Source organism: Gadus chalcogrammus, chromosome 1 (assembly GCF_026213295.1).
Source record: "Gadus chalcogrammus isolate NIFS_2021 chromosome 1, NIFS_Gcha_1.0, whole genome shotgun sequence".
In the NCBI taxonomy this organism is placed as follows: domain Eukaryota; kingdom Metazoa; phylum Chordata; class Actinopteri; order Gadiformes; family Gadidae; genus Gadus; species Gadus chalcogrammus.
The window spans coordinates 7,229,611-7,253,690 of record NC_079412.1 but is presented as its reverse complement, the minus strand read 5'-3'; the positions used below and the strand labels follow the sequence as shown (position 1 = coordinate 7,253,690).

The 24,080-nt window shown below is 42.7% G+C and overlaps 1 long non-coding RNA gene across 1 annotated transcript; it reads left to right on the top strand.

Moving 5' to 3' along the window:
* The first annotated feature begins 20,072 nt into the window (after window positions 1–20,072).
* On the top strand, window positions 20,073–21,861 carry LOC130379590 (uncharacterized). Its single transcript, XR_008895137.1, has 3 exons — window positions 20,073–21,022; window positions 21,149–21,318; window positions 21,454–21,861. It is a non-coding gene; the product is annotated as an uncharacterized LOC130379590 (long non-coding RNA).
* The last annotated feature ends 2,219 nt before the right edge of the window (window positions 21,862–24,080 follow it).

Here is a 24,080-nt window from a genome sequence, read left to right as displayed (position 1 = left end):
AGAGGTTTGTGGAGGGGCTGCCGGCTAGGACCTCCGCCTGGGTCCGATACCACCGACCCGAGAGTCTCTCCGCCGCGGTCGTCCTGGCGGAGAGCCACCTGCAGCCACCACCAGCGGGCCAGCGACCACCGACACCGAGCCCACGTACCGGTGCGGCTGCCCCACGGCGGGACAGACCAACCCCGGCGCCGAGGGCGAGATGGGGGGGCGTTCCAGAGCGGGCACATGAGTCGCCTCCCACCCCCACTCCACAGACGGGCGCTCAGGCGGCAGGGGAGGGGTGCTGGCGGTGCGGGCGGCCTGGCCACTTCCGGCGGGAGTGCCCTATGATGGAGGTGGGTCAGGTCGTCCGCGTCACCGGTGCCCCGTCTCCTCCCCACGGTCCCGGCGAGGCGTACCGTATCCCGGTGAGGATACAGCGGGGTACGCACCAGGTGCTGTTGGACTCGGGCTGCATGCAGACCATGATCCACCAGCGCCTGGTGCGGTCCGAGGCATTGATAGAGGCATCGAGCGTTTCGGTGAGATGTATACACGGGGATGTTCACACGTATCCCTTGGTCCCTGGAAATTCGTTATGGGGGGAAAACGCATAGAGTCAAGGCGGCGGTTAGTCCGAGCCTCACGCACCCCCTGATTCTAGGGTTAGATTGGGCTGGGTTTCCAGGGGCGGTTAGCGAGACTACGGGGGTGCGGACACGACAGATAGGGACATGTAGGTCATGCGCTGTGTTCTGCGCCGATGCAAGGGCGTCCGACGCTGATCAGGAATCGGGGGAGGAGGCGGGAGGTCCTCAACCCGAGGTCCGAGCGCCGAGCTTCCCACCGGTGGACGATTTCCCCCTCGAGCAGTCTCGTGATGCTACTTTACACTCAGCCTTCAACCAAGTGATTGCTATTGATGGTTCGAGGGTACAGCCAGACGCAGTGCTGACTTACCCACACTTTGTGGTCGTTAGGGATAGGCTTTATCGGGTGGGTCGTGACACCGAGAGTGAGGAGATTTTTACCCAGTTGCTGGTACCCAGGAGCCGCCGGGAAATGATTTTCCAGGCGGCGCATTACAACCCAATGGCGGGCCATTTGGGGTACGAGAAGACACTAAACCGGATAATGGCTCGATTCTATTGGCCGGGAATTCGGGCGGAAGTGCGTAGGTGGTGCGCCTCCTGCCCCGAGTGCCAGCTGGTGAATCCCCCCGCCATTCCCAGGGCTCCCTTGCGGCCCCTTCCTCTGGTGGAGGCCCCATTCGACCGCGTGGGCATGGACATTATCGGGCCATTAGAACGTTCCTCACAAGGGTATCGATTTGTGTTGGTCCTGATCGACTACGCAACCCGATACCCCGAAGCAATTCCATGAAGGACGTCAACGCGAGGATCACCCGGTGGTACCTCGCGTTGCAACCCTTTAATTTTCAGGTCGTGCACAGGCCTGGGGCGCAGATGGCCGTGGCGGACTTCCTCTCCCGCTCTGGGGGGGGGGAGTGCGTTGGCGGCCGGATGTGACCCCGGCCTGTGTCGGGCGGTGGGGGTGTGTGGGGGGACGTGCGACGTCTGGCCTGCAGGGGGAGTATGGGCAGGTAGGGAGAGCACCGGATTGGCTGGGGGGATTGGACCTGAGTGCGGGCAGGTGTCGGCACTCAGGCCAATCAGGGAGTGTTTGTACTTATGTGCCTGCTTTTGTCTTGTAGTGAGTGGGGAATCCAGGAAGGATTGGCAGCAGAAAGGAGCCGATCGCCAACGGAGATCGCGTTGAGCAGAATATAATTTACATTTTGTCCAATTGTCTTTGGTTGCACGTTTTTGAAAGACAATAAAATAACTTCCTGGTGGAAGAAGCCAAGCCTGTGTCCAGCGCTCGTTGAACTCGTTACAAAGTCATTAGGTGCTTTTAAAGTCATTAACCTGACAGATTCCATATTCTGCCGTTAAGACGAGCGCTGGCACTATGCATGCCCGCAGCCGCGGGGTTAAATAATCTCTCTTTCCCTCTCTCCTGGCTGCAAGCTGCATTTTAATGTGTGTGATTGTGGATTGCATGAGTTATAATATGCAACCAAATTCGGTGTGCTAGTGCGTGTATTTGCGTGTTGGTAGCGGTCCATGGCTGATTGGTGTCCCGGGCCCGTGGTCATGTTAATCCGTCCATGGAGGCCATGGACTATTTCACCAACTGGCCTGAGATCTGTGTGGTGCCGGAAACACTGCCTTTGGCCATGATGGTCTGGCCCCCGCCCGAGATCACTGGGGGAAGTGTGATGGACTACTTTCGCAGGCTGCTGGATCGCAATCAGGTGGTCCAAGACCACACCCTCCAGGCTCAGGCTAACTCTGTGATAAGGCAACACACGGGGCTGGAGCATGCACACCTGGGGAGAGGGTTAGGGTTGTTCCATTGTTCGGTGTCTTGTAGAAATAAAGGCCACTCTCAGAGTTGTGCGGTGTATGGGGCACGGGATTTGCAATTCAGTAATAACCTGGCCTCATTACTTGTCATTCCCTTGCTGCTTGATACAATATAATAATATGTACGTAGAAATAACATATTTCTTGCCTCATCCCACGCTATGAAAGCAGGATCTTGCATTGATGCTTGTCATTATGCCACCAGGTGTGAGTGTGATTAGCCATTACAAACGTTTTGAAAAGTGGGAGATAGATCATTCAACCAGCCTACTCAGTGGACTGTAGAAAATGTATATGACTGTATCATACATCGGGTGATCAATCCCACTTGTGATGTCACTTAACCACAGGAAAAGGCAGATTTTCATACGGCTTGTAATGGCTAATCACACTCAGTCCTGTTGGCATAATACCACCCCTTAATCTTGAACCAGACACCTCCACAATCAAGTCTTCAATGCGTGAGCGCACCATTGTATTGTTCAACTCCTCGTATGGGTTTAATCTGTGCTATTAGACTACTACTGGAGTGATTATGGAATTCTATTAATTATAAGTATCTGGATGACACCTAGTAGAAACACATTCTAATGAATAGGCAGTCATGTAGTAGCCTATAGTGCGAGGCCGCATTTATGTGAACATACGTTTTTTTTAACAATCAATTGATTTTTATAAAGTAAAAGAATATTGCAAATTGGTAAAACAGCCACAGTGAATATGAATAATAATAGATGCAGGACAACATAACATACATTAGATTCCCATTGAACACAGTCAAATTAATCTGAATAATGGATTCATACTCTACTTTCTCAGAAATAAACAGAGACAAATCTTGATGATCTATGCGAAAATATTGGTCAGTCTAAGGGTATTACTGAATTGAACATGGATTAAACACCCGATATATCCCTGGTACACATTCAAGCAGTGAAGAGAATGCAAACCGAGAACGGTAGAAAGATCATTAATGGGTTGGTGGTTCTGCTGGTTATCGTTGATTGGGAGTCGAAGGTCCATTACTTAATGGGGGTGAGAATCAAAAGGAGGATCTAATTCAAATGTTTTTAAAACACGCACTAGCGTGTGAAAAACCATTAGTGTTTGTGATGCTTCCATGTGTGATGTCCCACATGTCTGAAAAACTGATAGAAGGCATAAATGATTTGATCTGCACACGTCGGTTATGGATACACATACATGGATATGCATTAGTCCAGTCCCCTAACACACACACAAACACACACACACCCATGCTCGCCACACACAGCGAGGAAAGCAAAACGAAGAAAGGGCTGAGTAAGTAAAGTTTGCAGATTTTTCCTGTCACTTCCTTTATTGCTCCTCGACTCATTTAGCAGTGTCTCTGTTAATAATACTCAGAGGAGAGGTGAACTTTTTATGTCATAAAGCAGAAATAATATTTTTGGGCATCTTGCGTTTTTTCTCCCCCAGAGATGAGGAACTCTAGGCTGGAGGTGGATTCCTGCCATCTGGGACAGATCTCCTGCAAAGCAATAAGGAGACAGTGGAGAGGGAGTGGCTTTTATGTGTGATGCACACATACATACCTTCTCTCTCAATCTCTTTCTCTCTTACGCATTCATAAACAGAATTTTCCACGTCTTTAAAATAAAAAATGACGGACACACATGTTTGTTCTTATCTCCACAGTCCTGTAATCCACACCCCCCCAGTGTGTTGATGGACAGTCGACTGGTTTCATCACCGCTTTTGACAATGAAACACACCTTAAATATGTATATACAATTAGCAATACAGATTTAATGCATTCATATATCTGAACAACCATATATAGGCTATCTGACATCGTTAAAATCCAAAATATACATTTAGCTGACCTACATATAAGTCAGCCTTGCTCATTTATGTGAATGCTCCCATATATGAATACAATCAATCTGTTTGGCCTTTGTTGCATACTAGATTTACGGATTATATGCTGCAACAGTGAAACCAGCAGTTTCTTCAGAAACCAGATGGTATTGATCTATCTCAACATACTGCTGCCATCATCTGATCAGGGGTGCGTTTCCCAAAACAGTCAGGAAGTTAGCATTTTGCAGACTTATTACTAAGCCCAGTTGCACTATGTGGCAGCCGAAGTATGAGTAATTCCCCAAAATCACCAGCTAACATAGAAATATGTATCTGACCCCTTCGTTGATTATCTGCGTGCTTATCAGCTAATACATAGTGAACTGATGTTTTCTGAAGGCGGAATTTCTTCTTCTTTTGTTTCTGGGAGGTGACCTTTTTTTTTTGTACCGCCACCAACAGTACAGGAGTGTGTAATACTGCACGTCGTAGAATCTATACTTGTATTATTATTATATTATTTTCATTATATCAGTATTAAGAATTGTAAACAAGGCTTTAAGTCTCTCCCTTGTCATCCCCTTTCCTTCAAGGTTATCATGAATTGAGTTATCTCCTTCCATTTCCTGCCATATGGCTCTACTATCATATATTTCTCACATGCAAAAAGTACATGTTCTACTTCTCTATCTTGGCATTCTATGCATAATCCATTACCCTTCCCTACTATTTGTAAGGTTGCATTCAAACCTGCATGTCCTAATATAAGTCTGGGGTAAACCACTTCTTCCCTTCTGCTTAAGCTTATTGAATTAAACCGTTTCCCTGTCACATTCATCTGTACATTATTGTAGTGTCTAGCATTTAGTTCTTCTTCCCATTCCCTTTGCCAGTTTTGTATGATTACAGATGTAATTATGAATTTGGTTTCACCCTTCCCGATTGGAACATTAATTCCTATATATTTATTTTCAAGCATTTTTTTTTGGAATTTTATCAGCCTCTTCATTTCCTTTAATGCCCATATGAGCTGGAACCCAACAAAATTGAATAATGATTCCAAGGTTTCTGAGTTGTAATAATAATTGTATAATTTCAATAATTAAATCTTCCCTTAATGAATGACCTGTGTCAAGGTAAAGCTGCAATGTAATCAGTACATATAACAGTTCTCAATGGCTTAACTTCTTCAATCCACCTAATGAGCTGTTATTATCCCAGTCATCTCAATAGAATATTCAGGTAGAAAATGATTGAACCTATAACTATCTTTTGTTAAAGTCCGGTATATATATCCAATACCACACTGCCCATTTTGTGGATCTTTTGATCCATATGTATATATTTGATCATACCCATAGAAAGACATTTTTAAATAACCACGGCAATATGCTGCAAAACTTTGTTAATTTGGATACGCTCTCTTTACTTCCAATAACTAGGCGGAGTTTGGAGTTGCTCTGAGACATTCAATCATTCACAGGCGGAAGCCTATATCATTCACAGGTGGAAGCTGCACAAACTTTGCTTTAGGCTACGTTTACACGATGACGGTCTGAACAGAAGACGCAAAAGTGGCGTCGCGTCTTCACTTTTTATTCCGCGTTTAGACAAGCGTTTTCGGGAGGAAATCTGCGTGCATACGGTGACGCAAAAGTGTGTGGAATTCGATTGGGTATGCATGTCAGGCGGCTAAATGGTGCTGTGATACACTATCACACAACACCGCCATGTCTGAGCGCATGCGTATAATCTTCCTTCTTCTCTTATCCGTGCCGCAAAAAACAAAAAGATCCTTCTCTGTTCAGTAATACTATCTGTACATATCCTGTACATTGCGTGGAAAGACTTGTTAGAGCTGCCAGAGCAGCTTGAAGGTCCGACGCATGGAAATAATCTGACATGTTTGTTTATTTCCTTGTACTGGCACATGTATGTGACGTAAACGCGCACGCGACGTGAGCAGATCTGAGCAGTGTTTTGCGTCTTGGCAGTCTAGACGGCAACGCTACGGCGGAGCGTATTCAACTTTTCCACTCTGGAGGGTGGTTTCAGATTTATGCGTTTTCATGCCCCAAAAACGCCGTCACGGTCTAAATGAAAGGCACTTCCGATAAAATATTTTGTCATTTTTACGCGCAAGCGTCCTCGTGTAAACTTCATTGTGTCACCTATTTTTTAAGATGAATAGCCAAGCCTACTTGAGGCGGGGAATATAGCCTATGCTACGGCATAAGGCTGATTGTTGGCTGTGCTTCAGGAAATGATCAATAAATAAGAAATAGCCTAGCCCTATATCTCAAGCCTATGATTAACAAATTAATAAATAAAGTGAATAGGCCTATATCAGAAAACATGCCGAAAGAAATTGTTGACGTGACATTTATCATATTATATGATTTAAATATATACATTTTGACAATCAAACAAGCTCAGAACGCACAATATAGTGGTTTAAGCCCTTGATCTGTGACTATTTTTTAATTCTTTCTTACCTTCATTATGGCCCTCACGGATGTTCCTGCTTCCCATTAATTAATTAGATCCATTCATTAAATTGAAACAATTGGGGACAGTGGCGCGGGAAGGGGGGTGCTGAGGGTGCTGCAGCACCCCCTAGCTGCAGGAAAAAAAAAAAAAAAAAAGTTCTTAATTTTTATATATTAAATATATATATATTAAAACGATATAACAAATAATTAGGCTTTGGGGACGAAAATAGACGTGAACGAACAGAATGGCGCAAAAGAGAATTTTAGATTTTTTCGGCAAAAATGCAAAAATGGACATTCAGCCACTAATGAAGAGGTTTATCGACAACACACCGGAACGGAAGTCTACATTTGGAGTCTTCAAAATAGATAAGACCATGCTTTTTTATTCATTTTTTGGTTATTGCTGCCGCCGTGCAGAATCTGTGTACTAGGCATTGTCATGTTTGTGGTATTAGTTTAGTGAGTGTGGACTGTTTGTGCGCGCTCTCTGCCAGGGAATATTAATTGGGGCAATTGGTCTGGATTTAAGCTGCTTGGAACCGACGTGGGACGCTCGGAATCGGGTGGAAATTAGGCGATTTCATGTATTTGTGACTCTTTTTGTGAGTGTGTGTATCCGGGACGCCGGTGCCCACGGACTGAAGTTGCAGTGACGGGATGGTCTCAATGGCTACCAGAAGGAGGGACGTTAGACCATCGTTTGAACGTGTTTTCATTAACTGTGTGTGGGGGGGAATTTGGGGAGAGAACTGATTAGATTGCGTGTTGGAAATCGTTTGTGGGTTTTGGGGGAATGTTTTAGAAGCGGTTCTCTCCCGGTGTCCCGAATACACACACACACACACACAGTCACAAATACATGCAATCGCCTATTTCCACCCGATTCCGAGCGTCCCACGTCAGTTCCTAGCAGCCTAAATCGAGTCCATTTGCCCCAATTTATATTCCCCTGTCAGAGGGAATATTAATTGATGGCAATTTGTCTGGATTTAAGCTGCTTGGAACTGAAATTAAAAAAATAATGTTTAGCACTGCCAAAAGCAGGACTTGTATTATGAAATGCAATTGAACCGGAAACCTGAAGATTGTACCATGCACGGCATGAGGAATAAAGCATTCAAATTAACTCAGACATTGCGTATACCTGGTGATTTATTATAGTCAAGTACAAGTCAGAATACTTAACGTAGACGTATTTAATACTCTGTGTTAATGACATATTCGGCGATCGGATGTCGTGGAAAAAAAAGTGTTAGTTTGCAACCGATATATAGGCCAATTCGATTTTTTTGTGTGTGTGAGCGAGCGCTAGTGAGCGAGAGACCGAGAGTGTTGAAGTTTATGTCCAAGTTTTTATTTTCCATATGCAACACGTAGCCTATATATTGTTTATATATAAGCATATTTTCCCCCCATGTAAATACTGTATCTTATATTATAGACAGTACCGCAGCACCCCCACTCAAAATACCTTCCTGCGCACCTGATTGGGGATAATCTCTGGCCAACCTTATTTAAGGCCATTCTCTGTTGAAAAGACAGCCTACAATAACTATGACGCGTAAACCAATTTTTTCCACCAAAGAATTTTGCGCATTAGTGGACGAGGTTGAGAAGAAAAGGCTTATCCTTTTCTCTACTCTCCGGAGTTCGATTTCTAATGCCGAAAACAACGAGGGCTCGGGAGGAGGTCGCCGGGCGGGTGAACGAAGTCGGTATGGGATGTGTGAGAACCATCAATGATGTCCGAAACAAGTGGCGCGACAACTCCAGTCAAACCAAATGTAAGCCATCAAAACTCAGAAGAGAGCGAGAGAAGGCCGGCTCTTACAGACCTCACCCCTTTGGAGAAGCGCGGAATTGGGTTGCTGGGCTCTGAGGAACTGGAGTGAGTTCCAGGGGGTATTGACGTGCACTGAATGCACACCCAGCAAAGGGACAATCCATCGTCAACGTCAGTTTCAGAGACAACCCCCATCAAATCGCAGGCCCAATCTTCACCAGGACACCCCTCTCAGCACCCACCCTCTCCAGGACATACTTCCCAGACCCCATCCTAACCGGACGATCGCCTTATCCGTAATCTCCCTTCACAGCACCAATCCACCACCGCTCAAATCCCCTCCACACGACTTGGCCCCCTCTGCCACACACCATCACGGGTGTCCCCAGAATCCCCTCTGTCTGGTGGAAGCAGCATCACCGAACACGCTTCACCGTATCATGGCCCTCGGCCTCTTGTCTCGTCCGCGCAACCAGTGTAGCGTAGAGCTCCTCAGATCGGAGGGAAAGAAGATCGCAACTCTGAGGGGCATCAGGGAGGAACTGGCTTATCGGATGGAGAAACTGGCCTCGCTTCACCAAGTGCCTCCATAGTAAGTTCAAGCTATTCGTTTCCATATTCGTGCAAATGTTTCTTTGATATTTCTTTAATGTTTCTAATTGTATGTTCGTCCACAGGCCCTGAATGACTCCCATTCTCCGCCCCCTCTATTATTTTGGTTTAATAGCCAATGTCCATTCCTCCAAAATCCAACCCCTCGTGTCATTAAAATCCGTATTCAACAATTTGAAGTATTTTTTTCTCTGTTGGTCTAGGTAAAATGTGAAATTTGCAACAATTTGGATTTGTTGCATTGTGCAAAATCATTTTTCCATCCCACAGCTGCGTTATAATCGCCTTCCCTTAATTAGGCAAAATACTGTAGATGGAAATGTTCTTTGGGTGAATTTACATGAATGCTCAATATGAAAATAAGTTGGATGGAAACGAAACTAATGAGGCGGTGCCGCACCTTAAATTAATCTCACAAATCAATAAATGGCTGCATGTCATTTATTTTTCACATCTGTCATGATGTAACACAATGGCCTCGATCTAATTTGGCCTCATCACTAATAATAATTTACTCCAAATGCAACAAGCTACAATTAAATGTTTTTGGATTGTTAAATTTCCACCAATGCAAACTGCCTACCAATAATCTCCAGAAGATGGTATCCTATATCCTGTTCCTATAAATGCTGTGAATACTTCTGAAGACCTTTGAGCATTGTCAGCGTTACAACGAATAATCAAGCTTAATAGACGCAGAGAGCGCCGCAGTGAAGTGGTGTACGTGAACGCCTTCATACGGTCCACGTCCGACCCACTGGAGGTGCTTACAGATGAGGCAATTCTCCGCAATTATTGCCTCAACAGGGCCATTACTATGGAGCTGGTTGAGTTTGCCCATCCTCACTTGGTGAGGCCGACCAGGCGTAATATCTCGCGACGCCCACAGTGCAGGTGTAAGGTCGCCCCACGTATCTGGGATACGGCCAACAAGATTCAGAGAGTGTGGGCAAAAATGAGGGCAATTGTCTCAGTTCAAAAAGAAGTGAAGTTTTATTTTCTTCCAAAACATTCACCAAAAAAATAAAGCAAAGTTCCAAAAGAAAAGAAAATGACTGCATCAATCAGCAAGCATAACCTAAGATAGCATAACATAACATAGCCTAACCAAAACAGGTCAGACCAAATGACCTCCTGATGGCAGCAGACACCGGCTCCCCATCTCTCCTCATCCTCCTGGACTTAACAGCTGCTTTTGATACGGTTGACCACAATATTCTCCTTCACCGCCTGCAATACACCATTGGACTATCAGGAAATGTAAAGAACTGGTTCACCTCGTACCTCACTGACAGAACTCAGCACGTTGCCCTGGGCAAAGCAAAATCACACACCAACAACGTCACCTGCGGTGTCCCCCAGGGCTCGGTGTTGGGCCCCACACTGTTCTCACTGTACATGCTCCCCCTGGGTAGTGTCATTAGCAGGCATGGCTTATCTTACCACTGCTATGCTGATGATACACAGCTCTACATCAGGACAACCCCCACTTCTTCTGCCCCTCTGCCAACATCCACACTGACCACCTGCCTGGAGGAGATAGAGGCGTGGATGAAGCTCAACTTCCTAAAACTTAACAGCCATAAAACGGAAACCATCCTTGTTGGCACGCCACATCAGCTCCGCTCCCCCACCATTACCAATGTCACCTTCTCTGGCCAAAACATCCCCCTTTCCACATCCGTCACCAACCTTGGTGTTAAAATGGACCCACAACTTAATTTTGACACCCACATCAAACACCTCTGTAAGACAGCATTATGCCAAACTCCGCCAATCACTCACCCTGGCTGATGCAGAGAAGCTCGTCCATGCCTTTGTCTCCTCCAGGTTGGACTACTGCAATGCACTCCTCATTGGGATCCCTGGCAAGAGCATCCAGAGGCTCCAATACATTCAAAACAGTGCTGCCAGGGTCCTGATGAGGGTGCGCAAGCATGACCACATCACCCCCATCCTGAAATCACTGCACTGGCTCCCTGTCCCACTCAGAATTGAGTACAAGGTCTCCCTCCTCACCCACCAGTGCCTTCACGGACTTGCCCCCCTCTACCTTCAGGAACTCCTCACCCCCCCCGACAACCTCACGTACACTCCGTTCAGGATCCACTCACACCCTCCAAACTTGACATACGAAGCTGTGCACCATGGGTGATCGGGCCTTTTCTGCTGCTGCCCCTAGACTATGGAACGCCCTCTCTGACCACCTGAGGGCTCCACAGACTACAGCTCTTTTTAAACGGAACCTCAAAACCCATCTCTTTAAAAGAGCATTTAGCTAAACTTTCTTTGAGGTTCCCCCTTTTAATCGTTTTTTTTTTTCTCTGAAGAACTTTGAGATTCTTGAATATAAAGTGCATTATAAATAAAATTTATTATTATTATTATTATTATTAAAACATAGCTCTCGTACTGTGGGGTGTTCCACGAACGGAGGGTTAACAAACACTGAGTTAACGCTGAACTCTAGGTTGATTGACCCTGTGCCGACTAACCCAGAGTTTTCGGTTCCACAGCAGCGGTTATGCATTAGTTCAAACAACTCGGGGTTGGTTAACACAGGGTTGTGCGCGTTCACGACAAACCTATAAAGACGTGATGTATGGATCATGGAAACCCTGATCAATATGGCGAAACGGGCCGCATATTTCACTGATCTCGACCTCCAGGTTCTCCTGGAGAGTTACGATGAGGAAAAGGGAGTGATAATGAGGAAATGCAACACTAAAGCATCTGCCATAATGAGAAATAAAGCCTGGCAGAGGATAGCTGACTTCGTAAGTGTCATGGTAAAAGTACTATCCTAAATATTTGAACTATGAATCAATTCATTGCCTATCTCAGTTAAGCTTTAACATTCCATAATCTGTAATCTATAAAGATGTAATCCGACGGCACCCAAACGAATTTTGAAACAAGTAAGAATGAAATACAAAAACGTTGTACAAGCTGGTAAGCTTTTCCCACCATCGTCCTACATATTTGTCAGTCCGGCATTAAAATTGACATATCATAGGCCTATTTGTCACTCCTCCTGTATTTAAATTTTTGGTAAGAGGGCCGACAGTCGGCAGATTGGATCGGGCCCTCCAATTACCTTCACCCCGGTTGAGGAGCTGGCTCTAACCATTAATGCAGGGCGCCCTGGCATGGAGGGGATACCTGGGGGTACCTCCTCAGAGAGTCCGGGGCCATCTCCATCCACTGTCAACCCACTGGTTGAATGTAGGTTTTTTGTATTTAATTTTTTGTGTCTCTGAACACATGCAAGCCGTGTGCGTGTCATAGCGCAAATGTTCCAAATGTTCTTTTGTAGCTGGGTAGAAAACCCGTTTGTTGTATGCCTGTTGTATATGTGGCTCTATTCCAAAACGTGACTAATTAATCAACTTCACCGATCAAGACAGAGTATTGGTTTTAATCGAGCCGGCTACGAATGAACATCCTCCATTTTATGTAAGTTCTGTTGTAAGCGCATCTCAAACTACTAAGCCAATAGGCCTATAATTGCTCTTTGTATAACAGGAGGCCGATGAAAATATTGCCATGGACGGGTCTGAAAGAACTGAGGTATAGGCCTAGCTTTTTCTTGCCAGTTCCGTCATTGACGATTAAACTAAACAGTGTTCTCAAACTCACTTGTCTCTTAACAGACTGGTCGAGGAAGCGGCGGGTACATCAAGGTCGCAATATCAGCATGTAAGACATATCCTAGGCTACTCACTTACTTGGCCTAGTATGTCGCTTGAATGTTAAAACAATATTTTCCTCTATTTCAGTTGACGACTAAAGAATTATATCGTCTTCATCTTCAGCGGGAAATCGCTAAGGCTGATTTGCAAATGGAGTACACGAAGCTGCTGATAGAGGTAAAAAAGGAGGTTGGGCAGAAATTCAACGAGGACATGATAATGCTATTCAATGCCTAATTATAGTATTTTTCCTCCCTCAGCAACTAATAAAAAGTGTTGGGTGGTTTATTTTTTTTAATTGAAATGATTTTTGCAAATGGTCTCGCATCCTTTGTCCAGCCCTTGCATCCATTTGCGGAATGTGTTCCTCCTTGAGGAACGGGTCAAAGGGGGGAGGCATCTCTTTGCGCAGGGTGGCTATATTGTGGAGGACGGCGCATGCAACAATTATATCGCATGCCCGTTACGGACAAACTCTTAGTCCGAGTAGGCAGGGAAATCTGGACTTCAATATCCCGTATGTATTTTCAATTTTAACGCGGGTTCTGCTGTGTGCCCGGTTAAATGTCGTCTGCGGTCCAGGAGCGGGATTAGGGTACGGGGTGATGAGCGTCGGGAGGCATGGATACCCTCGATCTCCTAGGATCCAACCACCGAATTGCCCTGCGATTAAATACAAACTTTGAGCTATCTTGCACAAGCACAATATGAGGTCTATGATACGTTCATAATGCAACGCACCCTCTTGAAATTTACGGCTCAAATTGGATTCACGATACATCCTGGCATCGTGGACTGAACCAGGCCATTTTGCCTCTACATTTGTAATTATGTGGGAAGCATCACATATCATCTAGTGATAAGAAAAAAAAGATTGACAGCGATTAACAAACCATGGAGATATTTGAAATAACCAATATAGGAAGTGTACACTTACCTGAACATACAGTATATACTAGGATAGCCTTTCCTGTTCACATAATCAGCCTCATTTATAGATGGGGCCAGTATGAGCACTTGTGTGCCATCAATGCACCCGATTACATTTGGAAATCCTGAACTATAACACCCAGATGAAAAGTCAACAAGGATAATTTCGGTGCCATTTGGGAACACTTAAAGTAGATAATGCTGACCTGCAAGTTGGTGAAACTCCATTTTCATGCGTATCATGGGTTTATGGCCTGGAAATTAAGTTTCCAGGCTGATGAAGTTACGCAACAACCGCTTCAGCGCAAGACAAACTTTACGTACTGAGCGGCAGACCGTGGCTTTGCCTATGTGTTCAGCATCTTCTACACTGTATAAAAAGCTACCCGTCGCAAAAAAACTTGGAGCTATGCAAATTGTTTGTAGTGAACTGAGGGCAGATACACGATTGGTAACAATTGCAATGTAGGGTTGGAGAAGGTTATTTAAATATATCAAAGAAGCATGTGAAAAACGATATCTCTCCAGCAAAAAGTCCTCCGGAAAGGACAATATGTCGAGCCGTGGTCTAATTAATCTCTCTCTTTGAATTGCACAAATTATTTGCACTCCGATATCAACCGGCCTCTCGTCAAAAGGGCATGCCATTGTGATCACGTAAAAGCTGTGGTGATCGCGGGTTTAAATACCCTGAGCAAAACCGGGTTATCTCTAAACTTAACCTGCGCAAAACCTGCTCCGACCAAACACCAAATGAGGCAGCCCTTAAATAGGGAAATTAATTGGACCAATCAAGGCCGTATGGGCCAGACCACTAGTTGGGGGAACATTCTGTAACTAAAGCTACCAATTCTACATAACTGAACAGAAAGTACATTGTGTGAATACAAAATAAACATGACACTAAATAAACAATGACCAAATATATATATACCCACACCTTGTGCCGACCTATAGATATTTACAAAACAGCTGTTTATATCAAAACCCCCTGGGCTATTCCCTGATGCCATGATCCTGAGATTCCATTACCACACTGCCCCCTGCCGTGGCGGAAGTCCAATTTCACCATCCCAATTATAATATATATACACAATATAATTGTAATAATAATAATCCGGTCAATTTTCAAAATAAAACACAATACTCAGCTCATGTAGCCTATCACTACTTCATCAACATTACGTCATGGTCGGTGGAACCAGGTCAGCAGTCAATCAATCAAAGGCTCTCAGAGGGACGGCAACATGGACGACGAGAGACTGATTGTCGAAGTGGAGCAACATAAAATAATTTATGAAATAAATCATCCTTTTTATAAGGACAATGTCAGAAAGGACTAAGCCTGGCATTTAATAGCAGTAGTTTTGGGAGTGGAAGGTGAGTACATTAGGTTTGGGATTATCACCTGATCTCGTGATCTCACGTGAATACGGCTGGCTCGCAAGGCAGCGCTACGCTGCCGTTACGCGCCCGGTGGAAATTGACGCAGGGCAGAGTTCGCAGCCGTTTCGCGGCGCGTACGTCCCCGGTGGAAATCAGGCGTAAGGCCTCCATCTCCATAGCCATGACATCAGTCACACAGGTGCTGGTTCAGCTTGCTGACAGGGAGATCCGGTTCCCATCGACGCAGGAAGACATCACCCGCTTGAACCAGGGATTCCACGCTGTGGCTGATCTTCCACGGATCATCGTGTCATTGTATATAATAGCATGATTGCTCTTCTGTCATGCTATGTGATACTAAATGTGTTTTTATTTTTATTTCATTTTTGTTGTCACAGAGAATTCAATGAAGGATCCCGGGATCAGCCGTGCAATGGGGGTCTGCAACAAGTTTGTCAGCAGTTTTACCTATCGCTGGAAAAAAAAAGAGGGAACTTGAAGTGGTGCAGAAGCAGTTGAATCTGCCTGAACACTCCCTGAAGACAAAATGTCAAACCAGATATGGTTCTAGGCAGGCCATGACCGAGAGGATCCTTGAGCAGCAGAAGGCCGTTGCCCAGGTGCTCTCTAATGACCGTAAACTCAGACATCTCACCCTCTCCTGGCAGGATGTTGATGTGCTAGAAGCTTTCAATAAGTCACTTAGCCCCCTGGTTGAATTCACAGATGAACTTTCTGGAGAGAAATATGTAAGTGGGTCTTTTGTAAAACGAACCCTTTACCTCTTCAACAATTCAATCTTGGAAGACCAGGAGGGTGACACAGAACTTGCCAAAACCATCAAACACAAGATACTGGAGTATCTCGATGACAAATACAGTGACCAAGCAACACAAGAGCTACTTGACATGGCGTCTGCCCTGGACCCAAGGTTCAAATTAAAATATGTTGATGAAGACCTCCCTGAATCCATTGTAGACCGACTGAAAGTGGAGATGAAGGACTTGATAACTGCCAGTGTCAGGGCAATAATAATGATGATGATAATAATAATATTATTATTATTAATAATAATAATAACAGTGCATGCATTGTAAGCAAATATTCTGATATTAACACCACAACTGTTTCCCATGTTCTTTAATTGCTTCTGGGAAGCCCCTCTTGAAACAGCAGCTAGGCCTGCTGATACAGAGGATGCTGGTGCTTGCAAAGAGAGGAAGAAGGGCCTGGGCAGCCTCTTCAAGGTCGCCACAGACAATGCTGCAGGGACCACCACTCCTCCACAACAGGACCTTGCCATTACTCTTGAGATCCAGCCTTACTTCCAGATGGAGACACTAGATCCTGAGGAGGACCCTCTGACGTGGTGGAGAGATACCCAAATGATGTTCCCACATCTTTCAAAATTGGCCAGGAAATATTTGTGTATTCCTGCCACAAGTTCCTCTTCAGAAAGAGTCTTTAGCACTAGTGGAAATATTGTTTCCTGCTTGCGCTCATCTCTGAAGCCTGATCATGTTAACAGGCTGGTGTTTCTGGCCAGTTCATTTCAGTGAGTTCTGAGTATGATGGGCCAGGCCAGTCCTTCCAGCCTTAATCCATTACTGGATCATTTTACAAAATGCAATTTGTTGAGTGTTGTTTACAAGAAACGTTAGATTAAAAATGTGTCAGTGCACTAAAAACAAGAAAGTTACTCTTAAGTTTATTTAAGTTGCTGTCTTATTTAATTTTCTAATATATTTATTTTATTCATTGATAGTTTTATTGAAATTACAGAACAGCTGGATACATATTTATTCGTACATTATTTTCAATTTGAACATTTTCTATTTTTTTATTTGAACAGTTTGCGTATTGTGTAGTTTAAGAATTTTGAAAACTCAGTTACCGTGTTGTTTTTTTGAAATGCCAAATAAATGCATTTTTCAAACTCAAAAAGAATTGTTTCAACAATCGTGATTTCAATCTTGACCAAATAAATCTTGATTTTAATTTTTTCCAAAATCGAGCAGCCCTAGTCCAAACAGTTTTTTAAAGAAAACAATGCATGATGTTCGGAACTTTAAAATTGTCCTTTTGACACTCTCGTCAAAACACCAGCAGATGATGGTGTGCCATTTTGATAGTCAAAGTTTGTTCAAGCCAATTTTACATGTTGAGAAAGTGGCTGACATCAAAATGGCTTCCTTGGATGCTGTCCTTAGCACAGCGATTGAAAGGAAATATCCAAATATTGAAACTTTGTCCCTTTCTACAGATATTTATTTGCATGGGACCTGATATGCTGAGGTCCTCAGCATATCGTGCCAGAATTCTACAAAATAGTTACCATAGTAGTTAACCAAGAAAAAGTAGCCTTTGTTGGTAAAAAGCTCACATCTTTGTACCTGGAACATTTTAGGTCATTTGAGCTTGTGGAGAACATCTATACAGACACTGAGATCTTGCACCCTGAATCCCTCAACAATCATCTTCCATTGATCGCCTACTCAGTCGGAGGAAAGGTACTGGTTACTCCTAAAGTGTGCCTGCTCAACTAAAGAGACACAACATGGAATGTCATAAAGATATTACTGACACAATATAACGCCTTACTACGATGTTATCTGTTTATGAACCTAAAATGAGACTGGTTTTACAACTTCTGCAACCTAAACCTTCCGTCTTATTTATTATGTCTCCTCTAACACAGGGTTTAACTTTGTTGGTGAAAATCTCCCCAAATATGAAACGGAAAGTGGTGCTTCCTCAAGTACCTGAATCAGTTGAGGATTTGAAAAACATACTTCGGGAAAATCTTGTACTTCAGGGCAACTTCACATTACAGTATGAGGACCCAGACTTCAATAACGAGCTCTGCAATTTGATCACGATGGCAGAGTTGCCACATGAACGTGTCATCTTGCATATTCTTTGGGACGAGCCACTTTTACTCACTTTTGAAGAGTCACCCTCGGTTGATTCCATGTCATCTCTTGATACAGCCAGTGTATCCACCAGCGAATCACCCCAGAGTCCCTCTACTTTCATCAGGAACTATATGCGCAGTGTATCAGAGTAGCCTTCCCCCTTTCCAATTCCAGCCTTCTCCAAGGATGTGGAACTCAAGTTGCGCAAAGGCATTTTGGAATATGTCAATACCAACAAAGGTACCAACATAACAAGAAACATGAAAATTAAAATGTTAGACAAGATTGCTCAGGGTGCTTTTGAAGTGAAAGCATATCCGGATCAAGACCAGATTGCGTCCGTTGCTTCAGCTCTCGTCAGTAAGCACCCATGCCTCTGTGAACCTGGCAGTGGAACAGTGTATGATGGATGGAAGACATTCATCAAATATAAACTTGGTAATTACAGGTCCAAGCTTGAGCGTGAACCGGCAAAGGAGGAGTGATGAAGGTGATGGTGCAGGGTCTTCTTTGAAGAGACCAAGGCGAGGTGAGATTAACCATGTTCCCGACTATCCCGATAACCAAACTGATAACTCGTTGGAGGAGGAAAGACTGGGACTGGTTGAGGAGTCACAGAGGAGGAATAAGAATGATGCACTCATAAAGCAGCGGATGGAGTTGACTTTCTCACTGAGGCGCAAGGAGATTGTGGAGCCACAGCCTATGGTCTCAGAAGTGCAAGGGAAATGGCCTGCTTTGTTTTGCGAGGCAGAGGTGAGCAGCTGATGAAATGTTATCCTAATGGAGTTTGTACAAAATATGAAAATTTGGGTTTAATTCCTATAAAAATAATCAAATGTTGAAATTGAAATTACTGTCCTTCCTTTATTAAACAGATCAAGGAAGAATTTTATCGGATCACCAACAAGAAGCTACTAGACGACTTTAGAGGAGCCATTAATGAGCACACTCCAGGACTTCTCAAGACTCTATCTGGCCAGGAGGGCAGCTTTTCTGCCTGAGATGGATGACATTCTTGAAAGACTGGTTGAACAGGTATATTTTAAGTAAGCGCAGTAATAAGTTGCATGTTGTGGAAAGTTACCCATCGGGTAATTAACTTGTTACAACACCAGTATTAGTGATTGCACCGACCAGATAATAAATAAAGATAAGGATATAGTGCATATTAAAAAAAAAGGTGACAGTTCTGAAGAGAGCTTACTTTGATCTTCAAATTAGATCTTTAGAGCCTCCATAACTTTCTAAACAAAAAAAAAAATGCTTAGAAGGTTGGTATATTATTATTTTGTTTGAATGAAAAAAGCGGCAACAATAAAAGGGTGAAATTATTAGAGAAGAAAGTGGCACGTGTAGCAGTTAAAAAGCTATACACATATTTATCACAAGTTATGATTAACCCTTAGACTTGCATGTATCTACAATTGACTACATGTGAAAGAAAACAGCTGTATGCCAATACTTCATCCATGTGTGCTTTATTAAGTGATACAGTCAATTGTGTGATTAAATTTGTTTAGTCCTCTACCTACAGTAAGTGAATAAAAACGAATGAATTAAACTAAGAAATTGGACGAAATATATCTGATTAACTGACCATTGACGTTTTCCTGTTTGCTCTCTACTTTAGTACATGTTACTTTGATTTTGTAGCAATGTGTTTTATCCATCTCTTTGTGTTTAAGACAAATTACATAACAGCACAGACAGACCGCAGCGTTTATTTCTCTGTGACAGTCAGGAGAAGCTATTCAGGAATTGTCTGGTGAGTGGTCATTAGTAGCAACCGTCACTTGGATTATACTGTTCCTCTTTTGTAAAATAGACTGCTTGGATCATAATGTTTATTCTGTTATTGACTTTAACCTCTCTGCCCTTTATTTTCATCCAGTTTATCCATTCCAATGTTCTCCTTTCCCTCTTTATGTCAATGCATTAAGTGTCGTAAAAAGCTATACTTCGTTGGCTATTACTTTATTTAATCCGAAACTTACTGATATACAAGATGGAAATGTTCTGTTTTTTAACATAAGTGTCTCAAGGAAAAATAAATGTAATATTTTTTATAGTTATTTGAGAGTAAGAGCTTATTCTTTTTGTTTCATTTATTAATCATACATTTGTCTTTTTCTGTCATCACAAGGATACTGACCCAGAAGAGGAGAAGACAAGGTGTCTCATTGTGGGGATACTTTCTGTGATGGAGGATCAAAGTTCCGCTCCTGCAAGACTTCAAAATGTAGCTGTGGTTTTAGAAGAACATATCGTCTTACAAGACCTCCCTCCCTTTTCATTGAAATTTGAGGATTAGAGTTCCCCCGGCTCAATGTTTGGCGTCCATGTTATTGGCTTGGAGCATAGAGTTTTGCTTCCAAATTGGCATTTTTGAACCACTAATATTGCTAAAAATAGCACCAAACCTCTGCAGTATCATGACTAGGGTCCCTACACATAAAACGAAGCACCAACAACTTAGTGAGCAAACCTAGAGTTTATTTAAAAAGGCAGTTTAACAAGCATTACCGGTAGGTCCGTGTTTACAGGACGTCCACACAAGTCCAGTGTTTCCCCTATATGCATTCAGCAGCGGCGGTATGCCGCTTCTGAAATATGACCGCCGCTGCTGAATATATATATTTTTTTTTTAACAAGAGGAAAAAACTAATGTTATTTTATCTTTGCGCTACGGACGCTTCATAGCATATCTCCTACTAGACAGGACAGGCTGTGAGGCAGGGAAGCTCAGATGTGAGTGGAGGCCAGAGCAGATGAAGTGAAGGAGAAGCAGGACAGGAGCAAAGTGCAGTTGTTGCTGCACCAGGAGGACCAGAAAGAGCAGGGCCAATTAGAGCAAGAGTACCTACAGCACCGAGTACTCATAGGCAATCTGGTTTTGATCCGTTGTGGATGGAGAACCCAAGATTCAAGCCTTGGCTGTACTATACAGCTGACCATGGTGAGTTCCACATCTAACCTATGGAGCAGTTTCTTGCTCGATCTCTCAGATGCTTTAACGTAACAATCATAGTTCTTCAACTTCTTAAAGAAAAAAAACAAAGCATCAAAAATCTTGTCCCCATAGGAATGTACTGCCGATTGTGCCGTCAACACAAACAAGCACCAAAGCGGGGGCCGTCACACGGCCATTTATTGAGGTTGGGTGCCAGCTTTTCCGAAGTGACTACCTGGACAAGCACGCGGCCACTCAACACCATCAAGACAGTGTGAAGACACACGCTGCACTGATTCAAGGTAAAATTACTAATTACTAATATATGTAATTACTTATTGTTCAGAAAACTCTCTCAGGCTTAAATAAAAATTCATCCCACATTTGATTGAAAATCTATACATATATATCTATTTTTTTTTTTTACCTTTGAACAGGGTCCTCAGTGCTGGTTGCCTTTGACCCCGTGATGAACACGAGGCCATGATTGGTGGCTTCAAGTGCCTCTACCACCTCACAAAAAAGGAACAGGCTCATCATACAAATTACGCTGACCTTCTGGAGCTCGCTGAACTTCTTGGCTGCCAGTATTTTGAAAAGTTAAAGGTAAATATTAATGCTTGCCTTTCTTTACTCAACATCATCACAAAGTTTGTAATATTTAATCTAAGCTCATTTGTTCTCTTTACCCAGGTGAAAAAGTAGTATACTTTAGTGTATTACAAGCACAATTCAATTATACAAAAGTTAGTACAAGTATACTTTTACTTTTTGTGCTTAATTTAAAGTATACTTAACGTAACTTTTAAAAAGTGTACTTCACAATAGATGTCATTAAATTCAACTTTAACGTACTTAAAAATAAGTATACTAATTCTGCAATACTTAAAATGGTATTGCTTTGTACTTTTAAAAAGTATACTTTATTTTAAGTTTATTTAAATTGTACCTTAGTGTACTTAGAAAAAGTATACTAAATTGCAAATACTTATAGTGGTAATTTAGTGTACTTATAAAAAGTGTACTTTACTGTAAGTGTATTGTAATTTGTACCTAAGTGTACTTCTGAAAAGTACACTCATTTTCAAGTATTTTGGAATTCACTATTAAAATACTTTTTTAAAGTGTAATTTAATTTCACTTCATTAGAAGTGTATTGAAGTATACTTCCGTAAAGTTCACTTTAATTTAAGTTAATTTTAAGCTGTATTTCAGTATACTTAGAAAAAGTATACTAAATTGCAAAAACTTATAGTTGTCATTCAGTGTGATTCAAAAGTATACTAAGTTGCAAATACTTAAAGTGGTAATGTAGTGTACTTCTGAAAAGTACACTTAGTATCAAGTCCTTTGTAATACACTATTAAAATGCTTTATTAAAGTATACTTTAATTTCACTTCATTAGAAGTGTATTTAAGTGTACTTCCATAAAGTGCACTTTAATGCAAATACATTTTAAGCTGTATTTCAGTGTACTTAGAAAAAGTATACTAAGTTGCACATACTTAAAGTGGTATTTTAGTGTACTTCTGAAAAGTACACTTTGTTTCAAGTCCTTTGTAATACACTATTAAAATGCTTTATTAAAGTATACTTAAATTTCCCTTTATTAGTAGTGTATTTAAGTATACTTCCTTACAGTTCACTCTAATGCAAGTTAATTTTAAGCTGTATTTCAGTGTACTTAGAAAAAGTATACTAAATTGCAAAAACTTATAGTTGTCATTCAGTGTGATTCTGAAAAGTACACTTAGTAATACACTATTAAAATGCTTTATTTTTAGTATACTTTAATTTCACTTCATTAGAAGTTTAAGTATATTTCCATAAATTCCACTTGTAAGTTGATGGAATGGGTTATTTCATACATCACAACCAAAGGGTTGAATTAATCAAAAAATTACAGATAAATAATACTGAAATGGCTACTTTTACTAGCTCCAACGACTAACTATTAAAGAAGTTCCAAGGCTAAACCAAAATTTGAAAATAGCAAGTTTATAACGGCCATCCAATCAGTGTGCGGCTGCAAATCGATGTCCAATGAGAATGTAGTATTTAGGGCGCCAATTGGTGGTGTAGTGAAATACACTTGGCGCGGACGGTTAGTGTTCTATTTGAAATTGAGCACTGAGCACCTAATGTCTCCGGGTCTAACAATGACAATGTTTGGTTTGTTTTATTTCCAAGACGGCAGAAAATACATCCGTCATACGTCTTGCATACAGAAATTAAAAAAATAACGGTTAACTGCAGGGAAGACCTCATGTCGGAGCAGGGATGGATAGAGGTAATTTTGCCTACACAACGGCGACAACAAGAGGCGAAGCCTATTGCAGCCAAATTGCTTTTCGTTGGAGGTAAGTCAGTTCCAAATCGGTAGTGAAATGATTCCGAAATACTCTTTGTAACGTCAGCTAACTTTGGCTATAGTCTGTTGGAATGTTACGGTAATGATGATAGCCTAATAGAAAGAGTTGCTTTTATCGAAGTATAATGCTTGAATTTAGTAATCAAAGTAAAGTTACTGGATCAACTGGCGTAGTGGGGGCCTGTGGCGTAGCGGGGGCTACGTTTGCACCTGAGAGCGTCTTTATGTCGTATTTGTATTGTAAAATTTAGGAATGTTACGGTAATGATGATAGCCTAATAGAAAGAGTTGCTTTTATAGCGGGGGCCTGTGGCTTAGCGGGGGCCTGTGGCGTAGCGGGACCACGTGGCGTAGCGGGGGCACGTGGCGTACCGGGGGCTGCGTTTTTTTACGTTTTGCACGCTCCGATTTGGCACGCGGGCACGCCCCCAATGGGCACAAGCACTAGTCTGTGTCAATGTAATATATTGTTTATCTTAAGTCTTAAATCACATGCGTCCTTCCTGTTTTCACAGACACGGTGAGGGAGAAATTCCCCAACACCATGGTTAGTGAGATCCGGGCCCTGCTGCGGAGGAAATGCAATAATGAGGGCTACACCAAGGTTGCTCCTCAGTAGCTTTATTATATATGTTATATATGTCAGACGTTTTAAAGTTAGGTGTTGTTGAATGTATGTTTGCATTAATATT